Below are 22,985 nucleotides of genomic sequence, written 5' to 3' on the forward strand. Positions count from 1 at the left end.
TGTAACTATAACGCTAAAGTTTGTTGTCTTTTTTTTTTTTTTTTTTTTTTTTTTTTTTTTAGGGTGAGGAGGGAAAATGCTTTTACGCACACAGGTAGCCAGCCTGTAGTGTGAGACTCCTGAGTTTATCACAGACTACTCACTAAAAAACCCCCTCTACTCTGTTGGACACAGACCTGGAATTGTTTGTCACATTACTTCAAGTCAGGCCAACATGTGACCTAAGCCCACAGGGCTCGCACCGTTTCTGGCATTATTTATTTTTTGACCTACACCGCATCCCGGTCGAGGTCAAGCTTCTTGGCGCGGAAAACACCCTGGATGTAAAGTGACACACAGGTCCAATTGTCCTCACCCTCCATCATCATCGGTATGACCGTGTCCACCGACAGCAGTCCTACGAACTGTTGAGCCTCTAGGCGGGGCCTTTCCCAATGCTGGCAGTGGAAGAAAGTGTGTTCCACGTCATCGGGAATGCCTGGGCAGTATATGCAATCGGGTGACACGGCTTTGCCCATCCTGAACAAGTACGACCGGAAAAAGCCGTGACCCGTCAGAAATTGGGTGAGGTAGAAGTTCACCTCTCCGCACCGCCGATTAACCCAAGGTTGGACCTGTTGTATCAGTCGCCTGGTCCAGAGCCCCCTTGTCTCCTGTTCCCAGCTCTCCTGCCACAGCTGGAAGGTCCGGGTGCGTTCCTCAATACTTGCCTGGTCCTCCCCACGGCGCTGATAAATTGCCTTCCTCTCCGCCGCCAAAAGTTTGACGGGGATGACTCCAGCAACCACCAGGACGGCGGGTTCGGACACTGTTCGATAGGCAGATGCTACCCTTAGTGCTGCCTGACGCTGCACTCGGGCGAGCCGCATCCTATATACCTCCTTATTGAGAGCGTCTGCCCAGACCTCCGCACCGTACAGGAGCACTGACTGGACCGCAGACATCAACAGCCTTCTGCGGCTGGACCGTGGACCTCCGACATTGGCCATTAACCGACTAAGGGAAGAAACCATTTTAGCGGCCTTGTCCGCCGTACGGGTGATCTGGTCTCGCCAGCTGAGCTTGCTGTCCACCATGACCCCAAGGTACTTTGCGGCACGAGTGGTTTGGACTTCAACGTTCCCCACCATCAAAGGCACGATGGTGTCAATCCTCTTTTTAGTCAGAATGACAATCTCAGTTTTGCTCAGAGCGAGCGAGAGACCATGTTCTGCCATCCATGCGTTAATGGTTCGCATGACTCGATTTAGTTTCAGCTGGGCAAGCTCAATGCTACGTGCAGCTATTAAAGCCGCAACGTCATCTGCATACCCAACTAGGACGGTTTCCTCAGGCATCTCGGATCTCAAGAGGCTGTCGTAGGCGACGTTCCAGAGGTCCGGGCCCAGTATGGATCCTTGAGCAGCACCAGAAGTTACATCCATCGTCCTGGAGCCTTCTGTAGTGTCGTAAATGATGAGGCGGTACCGGAGGTAGTCCTCTATCATGCGCATGAGGTATGCCGGGACGTGGAAAGTGTTCTCCAGTGCGTCGAGCATATCGCACCACCTCGCGGAATTAAATGCGTTTCGCACATCAAGTGTTACAAGCAGCACAACCCGACGAGAATAGTTGTTAAACTCCTCAGCTCTCATTACGGCTCGCTTTACCTCCTCAATAGCGTCAACCGTTGACCGTCCCTTCCTGAAACCGTACTGACGAGGGGATAGATTCCCTGCAGCAACCACGGCTGAATTCAGTCGGGAACGGATCAACTTTTCCAAGACTTTCCCAGCAGTGTCCAACATACAGAGAGGTCTGTAAGAGGAGGGTAGGTCTGGGTTTCCTTTTCCCTTCCCCACGAGCACAAGCCTAGCTGTTTTCCAGCAGAAGGGAAACTTCCCCTCGGCCAGACAGGCATTGTACGTGCTCAAAAGGATTTGTGGGTTTATTGAAAAGACTTTCTTCAGGGCCTCACCAGGTACCCCATCCGGTCCAGGAGCCTTGTTGTTCTTCAGGGACAGAACGGCCGCCTCCAACTCCTCGAGACTGAAAAGCGGTACGTCGTCCACCCTTCCGAACTCCCGCAATGGACGCAGTGTGTGAGTCGGGAAAAGGGACTTTACGATCCTCTCCATAGAGGCCCCGTCCATAACGGAAGGTGGAGAGCGGGTGCCAAGCTTCTTGGTTACTATCTTGTAACCAAGGCCCCACGGATCGGAATCGACATCGTCCCTTAATTTCTCCCAGCAACTGCGTTTGCTCCGGTTAATGGCCCGGCGAAGAGACTTCCTTGCCACCTTGTAAGCGTCAGACTTAAGACGTCTATCTTCAGGTTCTCTAGCCCTGGTAGCAAGACGTCTGGCTCTCAATGCTGCCCGTCGTAGTTCTGCGATCTCGGTTGTCCACCAGTACACAGGTCGCTTATCGCACCGGGATATCCTGCGAGGCATTGACTCTTCGCAGGCCGAGACTATCAGCCTCATCAATGATGTAACTGATGTCTCTGCGTGAGCCACGCCGGATGCAGCAGGTACCACTGGCTCTCCCCGTAGTATGACTTCGGTGAATTTGGCCACGTCCAGCTTTTTGGTGTTCCACCGAACGGGCACCTGCCGAGACACGGTAGCTTGTCTCTGATGACTATCCATGACATCAAAAATGATGTACTGGTGGTCACTGGCCGTATAATCCTCTAGGACTCTCCAGGCTCGTATCCTCGGCAAGAGGGACTCAGATGCAAGCGTGATGTCTGGGATCGTTCCCCTCATTCCGGGACGCTGGAAAGTTGGCGTGTTGCCCTCGTTTATGACAACAAGTCCAGCCCTGGCAGCAAAGTCCAGGATGTACTTCCCCCGGGAATTAGTGAGAGTCATTCCCCACTCGACAGCCCTAGCATTGAAATCCCCCGCCACGACAACGTGCCCGGCGGTATCGCGCACGCTCTCTTCCAGGCGGTCTATCTTTCCACGAAAGTCACGGATAGCCTCGTTGGGGGTGAGGTATACACTAAAGTAAGTGACATCCCCGCACCGGACCCAAACGAATCCTCGGCCCTTCGCGTGACTCCTTACCTGCACTTTAGCTGTATTACGAACCCAGAACGCAGCAGTACCAAGTGTATCGGGAAACCAAAGAGATGGGTCCCTGTCCCGGTACTGGTACTGTTCGCTGACCAAGAGCGCGTCAACACCGTGTTCGAGGGCAAGCTGACTGAGAAGCGCGTCAGCCGTCCTGGATCGATCTACATTGCACTGGAGGATCCTTATCTTCGTGGTTGGGCTTTCGCTTGTTGTAGTGCGCCTTTAAATGCACTGCACTGCCCAGACCCAGCTATATGTTTAGCGTTTTTATCATTGAGGCCTTTCTCCTTACAGAGGAAACAGGTCTCAACTTTACAGTCCCTACGAGTGTGACCCACCTCCCCGCATCGAAGGCAGTTCTTGCCTCGGTCGGGCCCTTCGCAGTTTCGGGAGGAATGGCCGAAATCAAGGCATTTAAAACACCTCGTTACTTCCACCCTCCGTCTCAACCTGCAATTAACCCATCCAACCCTCAAATGCTGGAGTGCCAAAACCTTACTGGCGTTTGCGTCTGCCATTTCGGCGACCGCCATCCGCTGTTGACTCCGGTTTGGTTTCGTGAGCCACACCCTCAGACTAGCCGTTTGTCCGGCAAGCTCGGGGACAGCTTTTTTTAGGGCATCAATGACGTCATCCTCCGTTGACACACAATCCATATCCCGAACCTCGACGGACGTCTTGGGTTCGAGAGCACGAACGGTGCCCTGACCTTCCACAGCTGCCTTTAGTTCGGCAGCAAAGGCGGCTTTATCTTTAGACTTACCCAGTTCGAGGAGGACGTCCCCGTCCCGGGTTTGTCTAATCGACCGTACAACCGTGTCGGTTTGCTCTGGCTTAGCCTTGGCCTTGATAACACCCAAGACTTCGGCGAATGATCTTCCCTCCAAAGGCTTGACCAAAATTGCCTCAGTCCTGGGCTTTTTGGGCCGCGACTTTTTAGCGAGTGCCGAGCCAGGCACAGCTTGGGCCACGCCGGTCGATTGCGCCCTCACTGCCACATATGTCTTGGAGCCGACTTCCGCGTGCCTCAATTTCCTCTTCTCCTTTTTCGTAAGGCGCTTTTCCCACACAGTCCCAGATGGTGTTTCTACGACTGACCCCTTTCGGGAGCTACCCTCAATGGGTGTCGCAGGTTGCTGTGGCTGTTGAGGTTTCGCTGGAGCGGCAACTACGTCAGAGAAGGACCTAGAAGTCTGGGTCGCCTTGACCTTAACTTTAGGCTTTGCTGTCTGAACAACCTCTTCTCTTTTTGGAGGGCTTTCTGATGTAGGCCTCCTGCGTTTCTTGGAAGGTCGCGCATTGTCGTCAGGTAGGGACACCACCTTCTCGGCGATCCTTTCCATGGCCGCCTTGCTCACCAGCCGGCAGGCGAAGACAAAACCAAGGTCGTCCTCGAGCTTAGCCATGCCATTTTTAACCACTTGGTTAACTCCTCTCTGCGTCTTAAAGGTTTCAAGCATTGCCTTTATGGTCTGCTCCATGTTTCGAAGCCGGTTTTCAATGTCATTTTCTGCGTCGAGATATTGCTGACGCAGAAGTACCATTCCCGACACTTCCAAATCTAACGCTGTTGTTAGGGATTCCTCCGGCATCCCTTCACCAGACTTAGAGGGTGGTCCACCGTTTCCTTCTCCACTTGTCAAGGGAGATCCCAAAGTCAAGTCTTTTGTACACCTGAAAGATGCAGGTGGAGGGGACGTCTTCACGCCTTTCAATGTTGGCGATCTCTGGACCTTGGAGCTTCGCCCAAAAGGGTCTCGCTCTACTTCCGACTTCTTTTCTTGCTCATTCGAGCTACTTATTAAAGATGTGTTCAGGGTATTTGTTATAAAAGCCATCTTGTGTTTACCAGCGCATCGTGCGGCAAGGGGCGGCCCGGAATAGTCAGGAACGGGTATACCCTCGGGGACAGCGCCCCTACCCCAGTTCCCCGAGGCCCAACCTCCGTTTTCCCAGCACCGGATACCTGACGTGCCGGGGGTCACCCGTCACAATGTAGAGCCCGACCTCTACATCCATGCCGCACTCCCTGACCAAGGACCGAAGTGGCTGGTTTCTCACGACTCACTGAGAATACCCATCGGCAGTGCAGAGCACACATCAACCCCTGCAAACACAACAGGGGCACTCCCAAGGACTCCCAGTGAGAGCGTCGGTCACCCTTTTAGTCGCCTCTTACGACAAGCCCGGGAAGGCTGCGGTTCTATTCTAACCCCGAAACCGCAGGGGGGAAAGTTTGTTGTCTTTGAGTCTGTTGCTAGCTACAATGATGGAAAAGTAACAAAATGTAGAGTTTTGAGAGCTTAGGGATTGACACCAGGTGTTAGATTAACTAGTGCTATTAAATCGTTGGATTATGAACGTCTCCGAAGGGCTGACATAGCCATCTTAGACTTTATGCGACAAGCAAAAAAGCAGGAGAGGCTTCAAATGAGAAGACTTGAGGAGTGTTGGGAGGAAATCCAGCATATGAGAGTGGAATGTATTTAAAGCAAGTAGTTTGAGACTCTGTATTTAAGTTTTTGCTCGTTCTCGAAATAAACTCGACATTTGTAACTAGGAGTATGTCCATTATTACATGTCATTCATTCATCAATAACATTAATTTCTCTATTATTTTGTATATTTTCTCCCATAATGTTTGTTAATGCGCCTGATAATGTGTTATCAGTTAATTAATATATTTCTCCTTGTTAATGTATTATTTTCTCCAATTTTGTTCAATGTTATATAATATGGCATCACCCCACAGAAACATCATCCTATTTTATGTTACAATATAATATTTATGCCAATTCTCACCATATCTATCCTGTACTTATCAAAAACCAACAATAATCAAATTTACTTAGAATAATATATAATTGTAAGAAAATTTCAGTATAATAATAACATCATAAATATAGTATTACTTTTCAAAATTATCCAAAGAAAATCAAAATTACAGTGGCAAGTGTCATTTATGTGAATTAACCAGCTGTAGGTCGGACATTTTAACCGTCAACATTAAGCTTATGCGCTCATAAATAGTAACCTACGTCCAATTGAATCTGGGATTCCTCAAGGAAGTGTCCTCGGGCCGTTTTTGTATATTCTCTACACAGCAGATCTCCCAGAAAATGAGTTGGTAGAAATTGCTACATTTGCGGATGATACTGCGGTTTTGTCTGTTCATCATGATCCATTTCAAGCTTCTCCAAACTTACAGCAAAATCTGAACATAATTACTGATTGGTTTAAGACATGGAGGTTCAAAATTAATGAAACTAAATCTGTCCACATTTCTTTTACTCTAAATCAAAATTCTTGTCCTCCTGTCACAATAAACAACACCCAACTTCCCGAAGTAACTGAGGTTAAATACTTAGGTATCCATTTAGATAGGAAGTTAACTTGGAAAACACACATTTGGAGAAAACGGCAACAACTAAATTTAAAATCTAATCAGTTAAATTGGCTCATCGGAAGAAAATCAAAACTTAGTCTAGAAAATAAATTGTTGCTATATAAAACTATATTGAAACCAATCTGGACATATGGAGTTCAACTATGGGGCTCAGCGAGTACTTCTAATATAGAAATTTTCCAAAGATACCAATCGACAATGCTGAGGAAGATAACAAATGCACCATGGTATGTCAGCAATAGAACACTACATCAAGACCTTAAGATGCCTACAGTTAAGGACGAAATCATGACCATGAGTGAACGATATATTACGAAATTGGAATCTCATCAAAATCATTTAGCTCTTAACTTATTAAACAACATGGATACAATTTACAGGCTTAAGAGGCCATAAATTCTGGACCTGCCCTACAGATTTTTGTAAAGTGTTTTTATTGAAAAATTTGTTGTTGAGAGTGCTTAACAGCTATTTTTAATGTTCCAAAGTCAATTTTTCGTATTACATAGTATTTACTTATTGTTCCGTATATAATAGAACAGATTGTAAAGTAAAGTAAATAAATAAATAAATAAAAAAATAAATAGTAATCAAAAGTGCATTTAAAGGGATGTTTAATGCTTGACATGAAAGGTAAATTTTAAATATTAAATAGCTGAAAATGTTTTTTTTTACATATCCAGTCTTGATGATACGCTATATTACACATAAGATACAAGATAAGATGATAATTTTGATTGTTGATTAGTTGTCTTTGTGAACATCCATAACAAACTTAATACTTAAGATTAAGATTATTTACTTTTATTAAATTTACAATTAGCAACATATTTCATGAAAAGGAAAAATACACCTCACAAGATTGCACACCTGTTTGTGAGGAAGAGTTTATGGCACTCGTTGACGCCACCCAAAAGCGAAAACTAACGTGAAAGAAATTTTGTAATTAACAATAATACAATATATTAATTAATATTAAACATAAAATAAAATATCTTAGATGCTCTAGATCCTATATGAACCATCAGATTATAAGTTTAAAAAGCGTTTTAAAGTTAAAGAAAATAAATAAATGTGATAATCCCATATAATAAAATGTTTATTGTGATTTCTTAACAAATTAAAACACAAATCAATCTGTGTGAAATACTTTTGACATAGCGTGTTGTTGGATAATAATTTATTAAATATATGTAATAATATATTATTTAATCCAACCTATTGAGTTCCGTTCAATTTGTTCATTGTAAATAAGGGTTTACATATAATTAATAAAGTAAATGTAACTCAGGTCAGGTAGTGTCAAAATAGAACCTTCCCGTGAAATGTAGTTAAAACAAATTATATAAATTTGTCTTTATTACAATGTAGTTTACGTTGAATTTACGAAAATTTTTTTTCATAATGCCCCCACCCCAGCAAACCTGCAGACTAAGTGAATTTCCATTGCAACCTGATTGGATTTACACTAAAATGCCTCCTTAAAAATATCACATTTATTTCCTATTTAAATAGAATTAGTTTAACGAGTACTTAGGTTTGCTGCAACAGGGAGGGTAAAAAAGTGCTTTTTTTGTAAAATTTTAATAGTTTAGTAAGAAATGAAAGTATTTTCCAAATTTGATCAAAATATGTTCATAAACAAGCAAACTAAAACAGTTGACTTATTGTCCTTAAAAATAACATGGGAATTTTAAATTTAAATTTTTTTGGAATTTTCTTCGTAACCATTAGGCGCACAACAACGCTTCAATATACTAAATTATTTGTTTTTTTAAGCTTTACACAATGGTTTGGAGAGAAATTGTAAAATTTTGTATTTTTAGGGTCAAAAATGGGAAAACCCTATTTTTACCCCATAAAACCCCATACAAAACCCCGTTCCCATAGTCCGATCATGCTGGTTCGCGAACTCGTTCGAATAAATGTAGGTTTACACGTTTATACCAAATTTCATCTAAATCGGATCATTTTTGCTCGAGTTATCGCGCTAACGGACATATATATATATATATATATATATATATATTTATTTATTTATTTATTTATATACACGATAACGGATGGTGTTTTTGACCTCTAGGGACCTTAAAATGAAAAAGTAAATCGGTCCCGGGTCCAGGTCTTACCATGAGTACTACGGTAATATTTTTATTATTCCCAATATGGGAAATTCGCTAAAAAAACATATTATCTTAATCATAAATAAATGTTACCTCGCAATCGGTTGCATTCTTCAATTAATAAGTTAACCGAATTAAAACATTTCTTATATATTACACCTAAATATATATATATTGGTTTATTGTTCATTCCCCACAATTATTATTTTCAGTTAGGTCTTTGATTATACGTCTATGATTAGATAGGTTGAACCAATCTTTGAAAATATGTTTTTCTTTTGTAAAACATAAATATCAAAAGGCAGACACGACTGAACAACACATCTTATACAAAACATCTTATACGTGATTATATTGATCCTTTGGCACACCAGTGGAGAAAATAGTTATTCGTGTAACTAGTGAGCAAAGTGGCACTTTGCTGAAGGGTTTTGGGTTTAAATAAATCCCTGTATATGTCATTTGAAATATTAGTAAAAATAGTATTCCCTATATTTGGAGATGATTACAGAAAATGCCAATCTTTGTTATTTTGATACACGTATATTTGGTATATATATGCAGACCGTAATCGGAAAGTTTTACCAATATACAATAATTATTTGAACTATTTCATGTTGGGCTACAAGAATCTAAATGGTGCATGATGTTACTTCTTAGAGTTGAAGTCTACAGCCGACTTTTCTCACTGCCAACTTTGCTTCTTTACAATCTCCAATCAAAATGTTTTTATGAGATCACTTCTAAATTTATTTTAATTTAAGGTTGTTTATGTAGTAGTTTTGCCTAATCCAATTTGAACATAGAATAGTCTTTTTGGAATACCAGAAAGCATCCAGAAAATATTCGTAAAATTTCATACCGTAACCATACTGTTACTTTTCAACAAACGACGTGGTATCAGTCACATCATAATGTCTAGTTTATTTTTATAACCAACCCTGATTTTGTTAATATATATAGTGGTATATATTGTGATTTATTTTCTAGTAAATGTAATAAACGAGGTATTGGTGAGCCTTGGCTTCCTCGTCTTCTCATACATCATACCTTATGATTTTACTAATAGGGAAAATGCATCCCGGTTATCAGAGAAGACTCCCCATTTTATTGAACGGACAATTAATAAGGAAAGCATGTCTCAAAGATTCCAACAAATACAACATTTGTAATTTCACATATGGATTGAAACGGAAGTAGCTTGTACTGTAGTTGATATCCTGAAAGAATACTTGATACTAACTTACTTGATACTTGGTTGCTTCATCTTTGACCAACAAAGTTGGATTGATTGCGTCTTATTTACATTAAAAACATTTAAACACAAAACATATATATACAACTAAGCAACTGTCATATGCTTAAATAATCAGATGATTATTGTTGTTTTTATTTGTTATTGTTTACATTTATCCTTTGAATTGAACTAGTTCTATTATAAAGTTTTACCAATTAATTTACGTGTATTTTGTATATTTTATGAAGATATATCAATGGCGACGAGTGATAAAAGTGAAAATGAAACTAGAAAATTAAAACAACAAAGAGGAATCATAAAGTCTCAAATTACAAGGACTTTACATGTGCTGAAAACCAAAGGTTCATCTATATACGATGCTTTGGGCAGACAATCTCTACTGGATGAAACGTGGAAAAGATTCACTTTGTTACATGAAGAGATCATAACAACTACAGACGATGAAGATGAAATTGAAAGAGAAGAAGATTACCGTACAGATGTAGAGGAAACATACCTCGAGGCAAGAGCTTTATTACAACCATTCTTTGTCACTATTAAGCAAACAGGAGTAGAGAGGAATGTCTCTAGTGAAGGAAATAATCCGCATAAGTTGAACATACCGAATGTGAGTTTCACACCTTACACGGAAAATGAAACCTTTCGGAATTTCCTAATGCGGTTTAGAAATTTCTTGGACCTAAAACAAATCAGAGTCAAAAACCAAAACACAACTGTTTCTTAGTACTCTTACACCCGAAATGCATCAGGCATTATGTGACGCGATTGCTCCCGAGGCACCAGGTGACAGATCGTTTGAAGAGCTTTCAGATATACTGCAAAACTGTTTGGAACCTACTCCAAGTGTACTTGCTAACCAAAATAGGTTCATCAGTAAAGTTCAAGATACCTACTGAAGAGGGAATTTCTACGTACGCTCGAGAACTAAAACGTTTGGCAATTGACTGCGATTTTAAGTGTTACAACTGTGAACGTTCAGTTTGTGATATGTTCTTGAAGATGCAATTCATTCGAGGATTAAGAGATAATGAAGTGAGAGTTAGGCTTCTTCAAGAAAAAGGAAATACACAATCATTTAAGGAAGTGGTAGAAATGGCCATTTCTATTGAACAGTCCAAACTGGAAAGTTATGCAATAAAACCTAAGTACTCTCATCATGTTACAGAACAAACTAAGGATGTTAACTATGTGAGTAAACAATCTGGGTTAACAAGTAAGAGTAGAAATGAAACCAAACCGCATATTACCTTTCAAGATTTAAGAGGTAAATGTTACAGATGCGGCAGTACACAACATAAAGCTGATACTTGCAAATTTAAAAATGAATTTTGTAGGAAGTGTAACAAGATTGGACACATTGCGAATGTTTGTCTTACACGCAACAGGGTTAGCAATGCAAGTGAGAGCGCTTACAAGTTCAAATCAAATAAAATTGATGTTGAAGATGACAATGACATCGTCCATGAGGTTTACATGATGGGTACACCAAACGTGAATGACAAGTTTATAATTAATGTTTCTATTGAAGGCAAGTCATGGAATATGGAACTTGATACTGGAGCGGCTTTGAGCTCATTATCATACAGTGATTTTCTTAAACTTGAACTTAATAAACGTCTATTCAAGACGGAAGTGGAAATGAGAACATACACTGGAGAAATTATAAGGCCTGTGGGAGTCTGTTTTGTTGAATGCAAGTACAGAAATTTCAGTTTTCATGGGAAGCTCTATGTTTTAAAACAAAACGTAGACCCAATTTTTGGACGTGAGTGGCTCCGAGAAGTCAAGATGGATTGGGCTGACATAAAACTTACAGATACTAACACATCAGAGGAACTTGATAAACTCCTAACAAACTTTCAAGACATTTTCAAGGCAGAAACCGGTGAAATAAATTCAGAACAAGGACATATACAGCTTAAGGAAGGGGCAAAACCAATTTTCGTCAAACCACGACAAGTACCTTATGCTCTAAGGAAAGCTGTCTAAGATGAGCTACATCGACTAGAGAGCAGTGGTATAATCTCTAAAGTTGAAAACTCACAATGGGGAACACCAATTGTTCCCGTAAAAAAGCCTAATGGTAGTGTAAGGCTCTGAGCTGACTACAAGGTAACAGCAAACAAACTAATATTAGATGAGAAGTACCCTATCCCTCGCATTGAAGACATCTTTACACACATGAACAAAGGAAAATTTTTCTGCACCTTGGACATAAGTAATGCCTATTTGCACCTTCCAATGGATGAAGAATCAAGAGAAATACAAACCATAAGTACTCATTTAGGTTTGTACAAAGTAAATCGCCTAATGTTCGGCATAAAAGTAGCGCCAAGTATATGGCAACGATTTATGGACAAGGTTCTCCATGGACTAGAAGGCACTGTATGTTTCTTTGACGACATACTTATTCAAGGGAGCACATTTCAAGAAACTATGAGTCGACTAAAAGAAGTTTTTCAAAGAATTAGACAATACAACTTACGAATGAATCGGGACAAATGCAAATTCTTCAAGAAAAGTGTAAAGTATTTAGGTCATGTTATAGACGAGAATGGCCTTCATAAATCACCTGAAAATGTCGAAGCTATAAGTAAAGCAAAGAGACCCGAAGATGTTACTCAACTAAGAAGTTTCCTAGGCCTCACAAATTACTACACACGATTTGTGCCTATCATGTCAACCTATCTGGAACCATTAAACAATCTACTAAGACATGGAAAGAAGTTTACATGGAATAAAGAGTGCGAAGATGCCTTTGTGAAGATCAAAGCTGAAATAACCAGTGAACGAATATTAGCTCATTATGATCCGAGTGAAACATTGGTACTTGCTACAGATGCGAGTCCAACTGGCTTAGGTGCTTGTTTATCTCACAGATACCAAGATCAATCAGAGAAACCAATAGCATTCGCCTCAAGGACTCTCACAAAAGCAGAAAGAAAGTACAGCCAAATCGACAAAGAAGCTGTAGGAATTTACTGGGGTTTGAAGAAATATGTCGCCTATTGTTTCCAACCCCTCGTTTCCATTTTTGATCCTGCAAAAACCTTACCTTCAATGACAGCTTCGAGAATGTTTAATTATGCTCACTTTTTATCAGGATTCGATTACACAATTGAATACCGCAATACAACAGAACACGCTAATGCAGATTTCTTATCTCGATTTCCGGTCACTGAGGTTCCAGAAAATGTAATTGATTATCACGAGCAGTACCTGATAAACCAAGTGGAAGCAATGCCAGTGACAAGAAAAAAAATTGAAGAGGAAACAAGGAAAGATGAAAGTCTCAAAGTGATATTACACTATTTAAACACAGGGAAGAGTTTAAAAGAACTTGGATTAAGTGACAACGAGTTTTGCTTAATGGATGGCTGTGTGTTCAGAGGGAATAGAATCTGTGTACCTTTAACATTAAGAAAAGAAGTTCTAAACGAGTTGCATGCCGGTCATATGGGCATGACGAAGATGAAACTTCTGGCTAGAAGTTACTGCTATTGGCAAAATATTGATCAGGAGATAGAAAATTTAGTCAAACATTGTTATTCATGCCAACAGAAACTCAAAAGTCCACCTAAGGAAACGATCCATCCATGGGAACCTCAAAGTGGGCCATGGGAACGTATTCACGTAGACTTTGCAGGACCACTAAAAGGCTGGAGTTACTTCATTGTTGTCGATGCTTACAGTAAATGGGTAGAGGTGATCCCGACTAAATCGACAACAACTGACTGGTGCTTAAAACAACTAGACAAACTATTTGCAACATTTGGTTTTCCTCATGTCCTCGTTTCAGACAATGGGACTCAGTTTACATCAACTATGTTTGAAAATTACCTCAAGAAGTATCAAATAACACATAAAACCATTGCTCCTTTTTGTCCGAAATCTAATGGTCAAGCAGAAAGGGTAGTTCAAACGGTGAAGAACCTCTTACATGCTTGTGGGGGAGGACACAATGAGGATAAGATAAACATGATACTGAAACAGCTGAGGAAGACACACCATTCGGCGACAAGACAATCTCCATACTTGCTTATGTTTGGAAGAAACATAAGAACCGAAATGGACTTAATGGTTGAGACTAAACCTACTCCGCAAAATAAAAGTCAAGTTATAACTAGAAGAAGTTTCTCAAAGGGACAAGGTGTATTGATGAGAAATTACTCAAACGTCTCAGGAGAAAAGTGGTCAACAGGAACAATCGAAAGGCCGCTTGGGCATGTGATGTACCTCGTTAAATCAGAAGACGGGCGGTTATTTAAGAGACACTGCGACCAACTAAGAGCAGCTTAATAGGGGGGAGGATTGTCATATGCTTAAATAATCAGATGATTATTGTTGTTTTTATTTGTTATTGTTTACATTTATCTTTTGAATTGAACTAGTTCTATTATAAAGTTTTACCAATTAATTTACGTGTATTTTGTATATTTTATGAAGATATATCAGCAACAATGACGGGTATGGCGGTATTATTTACAAAAACCAGAGGCTCGTCAAAGATTTCTTGCCAGGAGTATACTTATACTTAATACTTACATAATGTCCCTTCTTTGATCATCAACTAAGAACCAAGATAATTTGGATGGTAGACATATTTATTTATTTACCCTGAAAGAACAAATTATAAAGAGCAATGTTGGGAATCGACGATGCCAGTATGTTGCCCAACACCTTGTATAGTATCTAATAGTAAAAACTATTAATTTTAGGTCATAATATATATCCCGATGAACACACGCAGTAACAATAATTATGAATGAAACTAAACTTTATAATGTGACTGATACAACCAAATCAGTTAGAGCATCCTACATGATAAAGTAATGGTGTAAAGTGTGGTTAATGTATGGAATTATACTAAGCTTTGTAAATAACCATTTCAATATAAAAAATAAAATAGCTGCCATTTAAAATTTTCAAATAAAACCGAGTTGATTTCCCCCCTAACATAGAAGTTCTTGTCTACTTGCAAGGTTTCATAAATACTGGCATAACAATAATTCTAAGATAATTTTTTTTTGTAAAATTTCAACTTAAAATATATCTGGTTAACAAACCGTTTCAGGAAAAGATATTCTTAATTTTCTCTTTATTTTGACCTATAGAATAATTTATCGGAATATGGCTGTTTGTTTACAGGTCATCCTGTATGTTACTAATTTAACGGCCTAATGGTTAGTTAAAAACATTTGACCAACAATCTATATATTTAATACAAGAAGGGTTATCTCTGTTACGTACCTTTTCAGCCACCCTACTTTACTGAATTTGACGATTGGCGTGTAATTAATGCTTATAATCTAGTGCACCAACGAATAGTAATCAACCAGGTAGTTTACTTTAGGGCTTCACCCCTTCACGTTTAATTTATTTCTAGTATCTGTTTTCAAAGATCAGGTTATGCTGACCAGCTTTCTTAATAACGGTTTTAATGTGAATTGCTGTTATGCTTAGCCACAGTCTGATTAATTGAACAAGAGACCAGACATTTTATGAAAATGCATTATAAATAGGCAGATTTGTTACAATAAACTGTGACCTGATTAAGACAGATAAATAGTTTTATTTATTTAACAAAACTAACAAAATCTTGAAAAGGTAAATGGGTAATGCGTGAAAACCCAGTTTTGGACCTTATTTAGCTGCACAGTTTGCGCACGGCTCCCCTCGTTATAGAACAAATTTTCAGATCAGAGCTAAATTTATAATTTTTAAAGCTTTAATTCTCTATATTTAGTCATAAATAGTAATGGCAAATACGAAGATAATTAGTTTAACTGTTTATAAATACTGACGAGAAATGTTAAATATTTCATCCAATACAACAAATCACGGGCAATATCAATTTTAAATTAATGTATTCTTAATTGTACATTCATTTTTAAAATATTTAACAACAGCTTGACGGTTCATAGAACTTTTTATATTCAATCTATGAAGATGTTTTCCTGTCGTAACTCTAGAAAGATGCACCACTATTGTTGGCCTAAAATATAACGGATTTTAAATGAAAACACTGGAGTTAAATAATAAGGCTTACTAATGTGTAAATAAATTTGCAACTAATCAGAAGGTAGTCTATGCAGATGACTTGGAAATTTCACTTATGCAAATTTGTAGATACAAAACTACGAAACGTGTTTCAGAAAAGTACGGTTTCATAATATCCGATTGTTTTACCTAATGGTTATTTTAGTCAATTAATTGTAAGAAATGTTATAGAATTTAGGCATACTTGGTTATTATTTAATTTATTTTAACAAACCTCTTACCCATAAACACTTTATGTAAGAAAACTACTTTAGTGCTCTTTAATGAGTGTGAAGTAAACGAGCAGATGATGTAAATCATTAAGACAGGTAAAGAGGTAATAACTTATTTGTGGTAAAAACACGCAAGTGTGGTTAAAAAGCACCTTTATTGTTATTAATAATCCAAATATAAAAACATATAACATATTATTAATACTTTTTTATTATACAAAATGTATAACGTTTTATAATTTAATTTCTCGTTTGAAATTTTTATTTATTTTACAAGACTAAATGTTTTCTTTAGGATTATTTGTTTGAACAGTTTTAACCAAAGGCAAAAAAGTATGTTCTTTTGTGTATATTATTCATCCTTTGTAAATGTGTAGCACCACACATTTATATCACCAAATATCACATGTTGACATTACATTTTTAGATATTAGTTATAACTGAGTTCTGGTGGATAAAATTAATGATAACATTAATTATAAAATTAATTACAGTACTAATTATATAGTAAAAAACCCGGCAGTTTTGCAAAAAATAACATTGTTTAGAGTGTCTTACTTTCATTGAATACATTTATTATGTACATATTTCCCCTTCAATAGTTGTTACCAAAATATTAGGCCTATTTCTAGTTCTATATACATAAATGGGTTTCATATTTTTTTTTTATAAGATCATAGAATAAAACTTTGACGTATGAATATTTTTAAGCATAAAGGATTGACATGTGGTTAAGTCCGAGATATTCTCTTACAAACTTTTGTTTAACTCGCCCTTAGGCTTACTAATATTTGTATACTATAATAGACTAACTAAATTGCTACCCACGCCTGTACTTATTACTTGCCTATTTACTCTAATTGTTGGCTAGGCCAATTATGCTCTTAGCGAGAAATCTCATTGCAAAACTACCATGGCTATTGAATTAGCCCACATTGAAATCTTGTATATAAAAAAATGCATTTTATCTTTTATCTGTTTTGTTTCTTTGCCTTATGAGTTAAGTCTTATACTAAATATTACTTTAGAATTAAATAGTTTTGGATAAGTTACAATAGGATATTTTTGTTAGAGGAATTACAGACAGAATGGACTGAATTTACTGGGACTAACAATGATAGATTTACAATATGGCGGGGCTTCCAAAATCGGATAACTAGGTTCTAGGCTTGAGTTACATATAATAATTCGAGCTCTCTTATTCTCAGGGAGGGGTGGTCGTGCCGGTTCGAATGATATATCAGGCTTTAACTTAGAAAGATAAAAATAATTTTGATAGGTTAATTCAAGGAACGTTGCTTTGGGGGCGGGTAGGTGTGGGAGCCTCCCTCCCAAAAGCTGGGAAAGAGAAAAGTTGGGAATTTCCTTGCTACGAGTTGGGAAATCATAGATACAAGAAAAGTATATTTTTAAACGAAATAAAAAGTTAATTTTTGCAAAAAACCACCAAAGATTGAAATTTCTTTGACTTGGACAAATAAACTTGATGTTTCTTTAACTTGCATTTAACTTTGATTAAACATCATAGGCTAAACACACCTTATTTTAAATTAGTCTAAAATAAGCTAATTAATATAATTACCTAAAATAAGTCTAATTAGTTTGTTGGAATTTCGTTTGCGAGAAATGTGTTTCCTTATTGGACTTATGCTGGCTACCCTAGTCCTCTCCTGTGTTGATGATTGTGATGATTTGTCTGCGAGACAGCGAGTTTGAAATTGTTTAAGAGTTTAAGAGTGTTAAAGAGTTTGAAATGTCACATTAAAATTAAACAGTAGACGGAAAAATGAAAGACTGAAGATCAAATATTGTGTGTATGAGTTTATTATCAATCAAGTTAAAAGTTTTAATTTTATAAGAGGCCTATTTTATTTTTATCTATTAAGTTATTAACCATACCATGATAAACGATTTTGGTGTAAGTTTTGTGATGTTTAAATTGTCCCTGTATGTATAAGTTTATTAATAAAGTTACAAGTATGTATTTTATACTAGGCATATTTTGTTTTTATTTAATCTATAGACTGTTATTTATTTAAATTTTATGTGCTAGTTTTATGAAGGTTAACATTTTTATTGTATGTATACATTTGTTATCAACAAAGTTATACGTTTTTATTTTATACAAGTCTTATTTTAGTTTTTAGTCTAGACTATAATAATATTATTCACAACACTGAGATTAATATTTCATCATTACAAACTTGTTTAGGCCTAGCTGTAAGTTTTATGAAAGTAAAAATTTCGATCTTAATATCAATTTTTAAAAGTATTTTAATTTCATAATTTTGTTATAAAATATGTGTTTTCATACTAATCTGTACTAGGCCTTTTTTATATTTCCCTAAAATGTTACACAAGCAACGCCACTGGGTTAATTTGATTATTGCTCTGAAATTGGCTATGATGAAATAATATGTGATAAAACTAAAGTTTAAATAATAAGGCGATGTCCAAAGAAAGGTGCCAAAGGATGTCACTGTCGTTTAGGTGTGGTAAAATAAGATCCAGGGATAAAATTAGAATACATGTTCAATTGGAATTATATATTTCTTGATGGGTAAAATTTTGAGTTGGGCTTATTAGGCTTAACTGATTTATAAAATGTTCAACAATAATTTGTCCTTAGGTAATACAAAATGGATGATAGTTACCAGCTTGGAGTATATTTTTCACCCTTGTACTATAAGAATTAACAAGGAAATTTATTTAACATTTAGTACTCTTCTGATGGGCAGTTGACCAGTTTTTTGGTCCTAAACAATTTGATTCTAAGGCCAAACCTTGGGAAATAATTGAATTGAATTAGACACAATGTCCTGTAAAAATGTTAATACTATGAAGAGCACTATGAGCCACATGTCCATTGTTGAAGAGTACACCTGGCGAATTCACACAAAACTTGCCACAGTAATTTTTATTTTATTTGGATTAATTTTGAAAAGTAATAGGCCCTACTATATTTAAGATTGTTATAATACTTTAATTCTCTTACAATTATATATTATCCTAAGTAAATTTGATTATTGTTGATCTTTGATAAATATGAGATGGATATTGTGACATAAATATTATATTGTAACATAAAGAAAGGATGATATTTATGTGGGGTAAAGTGATATTATATAACATTGAACAAATTGGACAAAAAAGCACTTATTAACAAAGAGAAGCATTTTAAATAACCGTTAACACATTATTAGGGGCATTAAAAACATAATAGGATAAATTAATATTTGATGATGAATGAATGACAAGTAATACAACAAATTATACAAATATTTAAATAATAAGTATTATCGTCATTAGGGCTACTACTAGACATAAAAACATTAGTACCCTTTTAATGAATTTAATTATCAAACGACTAGTTACAATACTTAGGTCATAGTCATAGTATTTATATATAAAATATAAATATATAAATATAGGATAACTTCTTTCCCCTGATTTAAAACTATTTCACAACCCAACATGTTTTATCTCCATAGTTTCTAGTGTATCTAATTTGGAGGTAAGTAAGGAAAACTATGTTTTTCATAATCTTAATTGAAAAAGGAAACTTTATTTTTGTCAGTAAGTTTATTTTTACATAGGCTGTCCTTAAGGATAAGCAATAGAAAATTGAATAGCCTACACTACAAGAGTTGTTGTGTTACGCAATTGGGTGAAGTCAGAAGGGCTATATTGGCGTGGGAAGCTATTATGTTGATGGCCATCCACTTTACCTTACATCATATTTTCAGCCACAATTTATTTTAGTCTTCGTTGTGTTTTGGGTATAAAAATAATTTACCCTGAGTAAATAAGCTTCGTAAAATAATTTTAAGTCTAAACATTTATACTCTCAAGCTAACACTAATTTATTGTTATCATTTGTCGCTAAATTAACATGGGTACAACTAACTACCATTTTAAAAAGCACGTAGTTAATAGCTAGAAAAAATAGATAAGCCCATATAATGTATCTATTTAAATATATGGTGTTTCCTAAGACGGCGAAAACACTGTGTAACAAAGCACACAAAATAGTGTTTTTGGTGACAAGAGTAGAAAGTGAGTCATTACGTATTCGAGACCATATCCAATACTCTGATATGAGCAATGTTTGCTTGTATGTATGTATGTATGTTTGCACAAAGATCTCAAACACGGCTTCGACGATTTTCAACAAATGTTGTAAATAGCTTATTTCTGGCCTAAAAACGAGTTTAATGCAGTTATAACTGCTAACAAAAATCTAATGAAACTGAAAGTCACATTTTTTAAACATAGTCTTAGGGGTTGCTAAGTAAACATGTTGGTTGAATTAAATAACAAGTAAAAATGTAAACAAAAGACTTGTAAGTTGTAACATGTGCTCATAATAAGCCATCTACCGACAGTATACTAGCAAAGTACAATATACAATACAAAAGGAAAAACATCATTTGTTACTATTGAGCTAAGATTATACTGAAGATTACTCGATACATTGTAGTAAAGGATAATCTGTTTTTGACGATTAGATTAAGGTATCTGCAATCCTAAAATGTTATGGAAAGGAAGGGAAACAGGGCCGGATGTAGGAAGTGGTAAATGAAGTAGTGAAGGCGAGCTGTCTGGAGTGTGGGATCTGTTTATGACGATGAGAATAAGGTATTTGCAATCATAAAATGCTATGGGAACGGAGGGAAACAGATCCGTGACGTAGAAAGTGATGAAGGAAGTAGTAAATGCAAGCATTCCGAAGTGTGGGATCTGTTTATGACGATTAGATTAAGGTATCTGCAATCCTAAAATGCTATGGGAAGGGAGGGAACCAGGCCCACGACGTAGGAAGTGGTGAAGGAAGTTGTAAAGGTGAGCAGTCCGGAGTGTGGGAACTGTTTATGACGATTAGATGAAGATGCTTTGGGAAGGGAGGGAAACAGATCCGAGACGTAGGAAGAGGTAAAGGAAGTAGCAAAGGCGAGCAGTGCGGAGTCTGGGAACTGGAAACTGTTTGTAGCAGTTAGATTAATGTATCTGCAATATTGAAATGATATGAGAAGGGATGGAAACATGTCCACGATATAGGAAATGGTGAAATAAGTAGTAAAGGCTAGCAGTGGGGGAGTGTAGGGAATGTTTGTGGCAATTAGATTAATGTATCTGTAATACTTAAATGCTATGAGAAGGGGAGGAAACAGGTCCATGACGTAGGAATTAGTGAAGTAAGTAGTAAGGCTAGCAGTGCCAGCACTATCTTATTATACTCTAATACGAGCAATGTTTGCTTGTATGTATGTATGTATGCTTGCTTGCAAAAAGATCTCGAAAACGGCTCCGACAATTTTCTTCAAATGTTGTAAATAGTTTATTTCTGGCCCAAAAACGAGTTTACTGCAGTTAGAACTGCCAACAAAAATCTAATTACGTAGAAAAATGAAACTTAAAATCAAACTTTTTTAACATTAGTCTTATGGGTTGCTACGTAACCATGTTGCTGAATTAAATAACAAGGCAAAAGTAAACAACAGACTAGAAGTTGTAGCATGTGTTCATAATAAGCCAACTACCCACAGTATACTAGCAAATTACAAATACAGTACAAAAGGAAAAACATCACTTGTTAATATCTAGCAAAGATTATACTAAAGATTACTCTATACATTGTGGTCAAGGGTAGCAGTGCGAAGTCTGAGATATGTTTATGACGATTAGATTAAGGTATCTGCAATCCTAAAATGCTATGGAAAGGGAAGGAAACAGGTCCGCGACGTAGGAAGTGGTGAAGGAAGTAGTAAAGGCAATCATAAAATGCTATGGGAATAGAGGGAAACAGGTCCGTGACGTAGGAAGTGATCAAGGAAGTAGTTAAAAGGCGAGCAGTCCGGAGTGTGGGGACTGTTTATGACGATAAGATTAGGGTATCTGCAATCCTTAAATGCTATGGGAAGGGAGGGAAACAGGTCCGCGACATTGGATGTGGTGAAGGAAGTAGTCAAGGCGAGTAGTCCGGAGTGTGGGAACTGTTTATGACGATTAGATTAAGGTATCTACAATCCTAAAATGTCATGGGAAGGAAGGAAAACAGGTCCACGACGTAGGAAGTGGTGAAGGAAGTAGTCAAGGCGAGCTGTTTGGAGTGTGGGAACTGTTAATAGCGATTAGATTAAGGTATCTACAATCCTTAAGTGCTATGGGAATGGAGGGAAACATGTCCATGACGTAGTGAGTGGTGAAGGAAGTAGTAAAGGTGAGCATCGTGGAGTTTGGGAATTGATTCATGTATCTGCAATACAAAGACTGTTTTCAGAATGATTTTCCTAGAGCAAAGCTCGGTCCCCAGGTACTTATGTTTAAAGTGAGATATTTGTAGAGCAATTTAAATGTGGTCAAAAATATGCAATGACCAACTTTCACTCGTTTTTTGAGCATTAACTTTCGCTACCATTATAGACTAACAACTGTTTAACTGAAAAAACAAATATATGACAGTTTTTTTTTATTTAATAATAGTATTTTTAAGTCAGGCCTTTTATTTAAAGTTCTCATTTACGTGCATTGTACAGTTTTGGTTATTGTAAATTGACCCTGTCAATTAATTAAGCAGAGATTTTTTTTTTATAAAGATAGTAAACATTACTTTTGCATAGTTAACATTCTTTTCGTGTAGTAAACAATGTAGTGATGCATTTTCGCAGGTGATAAACATAAACCTAAAACCTGTAATTTCCCAGTAGTTAAGTGAAAAAAAATTCTAATAATTTACATTTTAACAGTCAGTGGATGGAAATGAATAAAAGTTGTACTACGGCATTTGTAGATGGAATAGGTAGGCAATGAATCAATTTAGATATGATACATTGATCAGTGCAGCAGTTTTAACATTTGTATTAA

The sequence above is a fragment of the Macrosteles quadrilineatus genome, unplaced genomic scaffold (assembly GCF_028750875.1).
Source record: "Macrosteles quadrilineatus isolate MER2022 unplaced genomic scaffold, UCM_ALF_1.0 Scaffold_1__1_contigs__length_201487025, whole genome shotgun sequence".
NCBI classification, from domain to species: Eukaryota; Metazoa; Arthropoda; class Insecta; order Hemiptera; family Cicadellidae; genus Macrosteles; species Macrosteles quadrilineatus.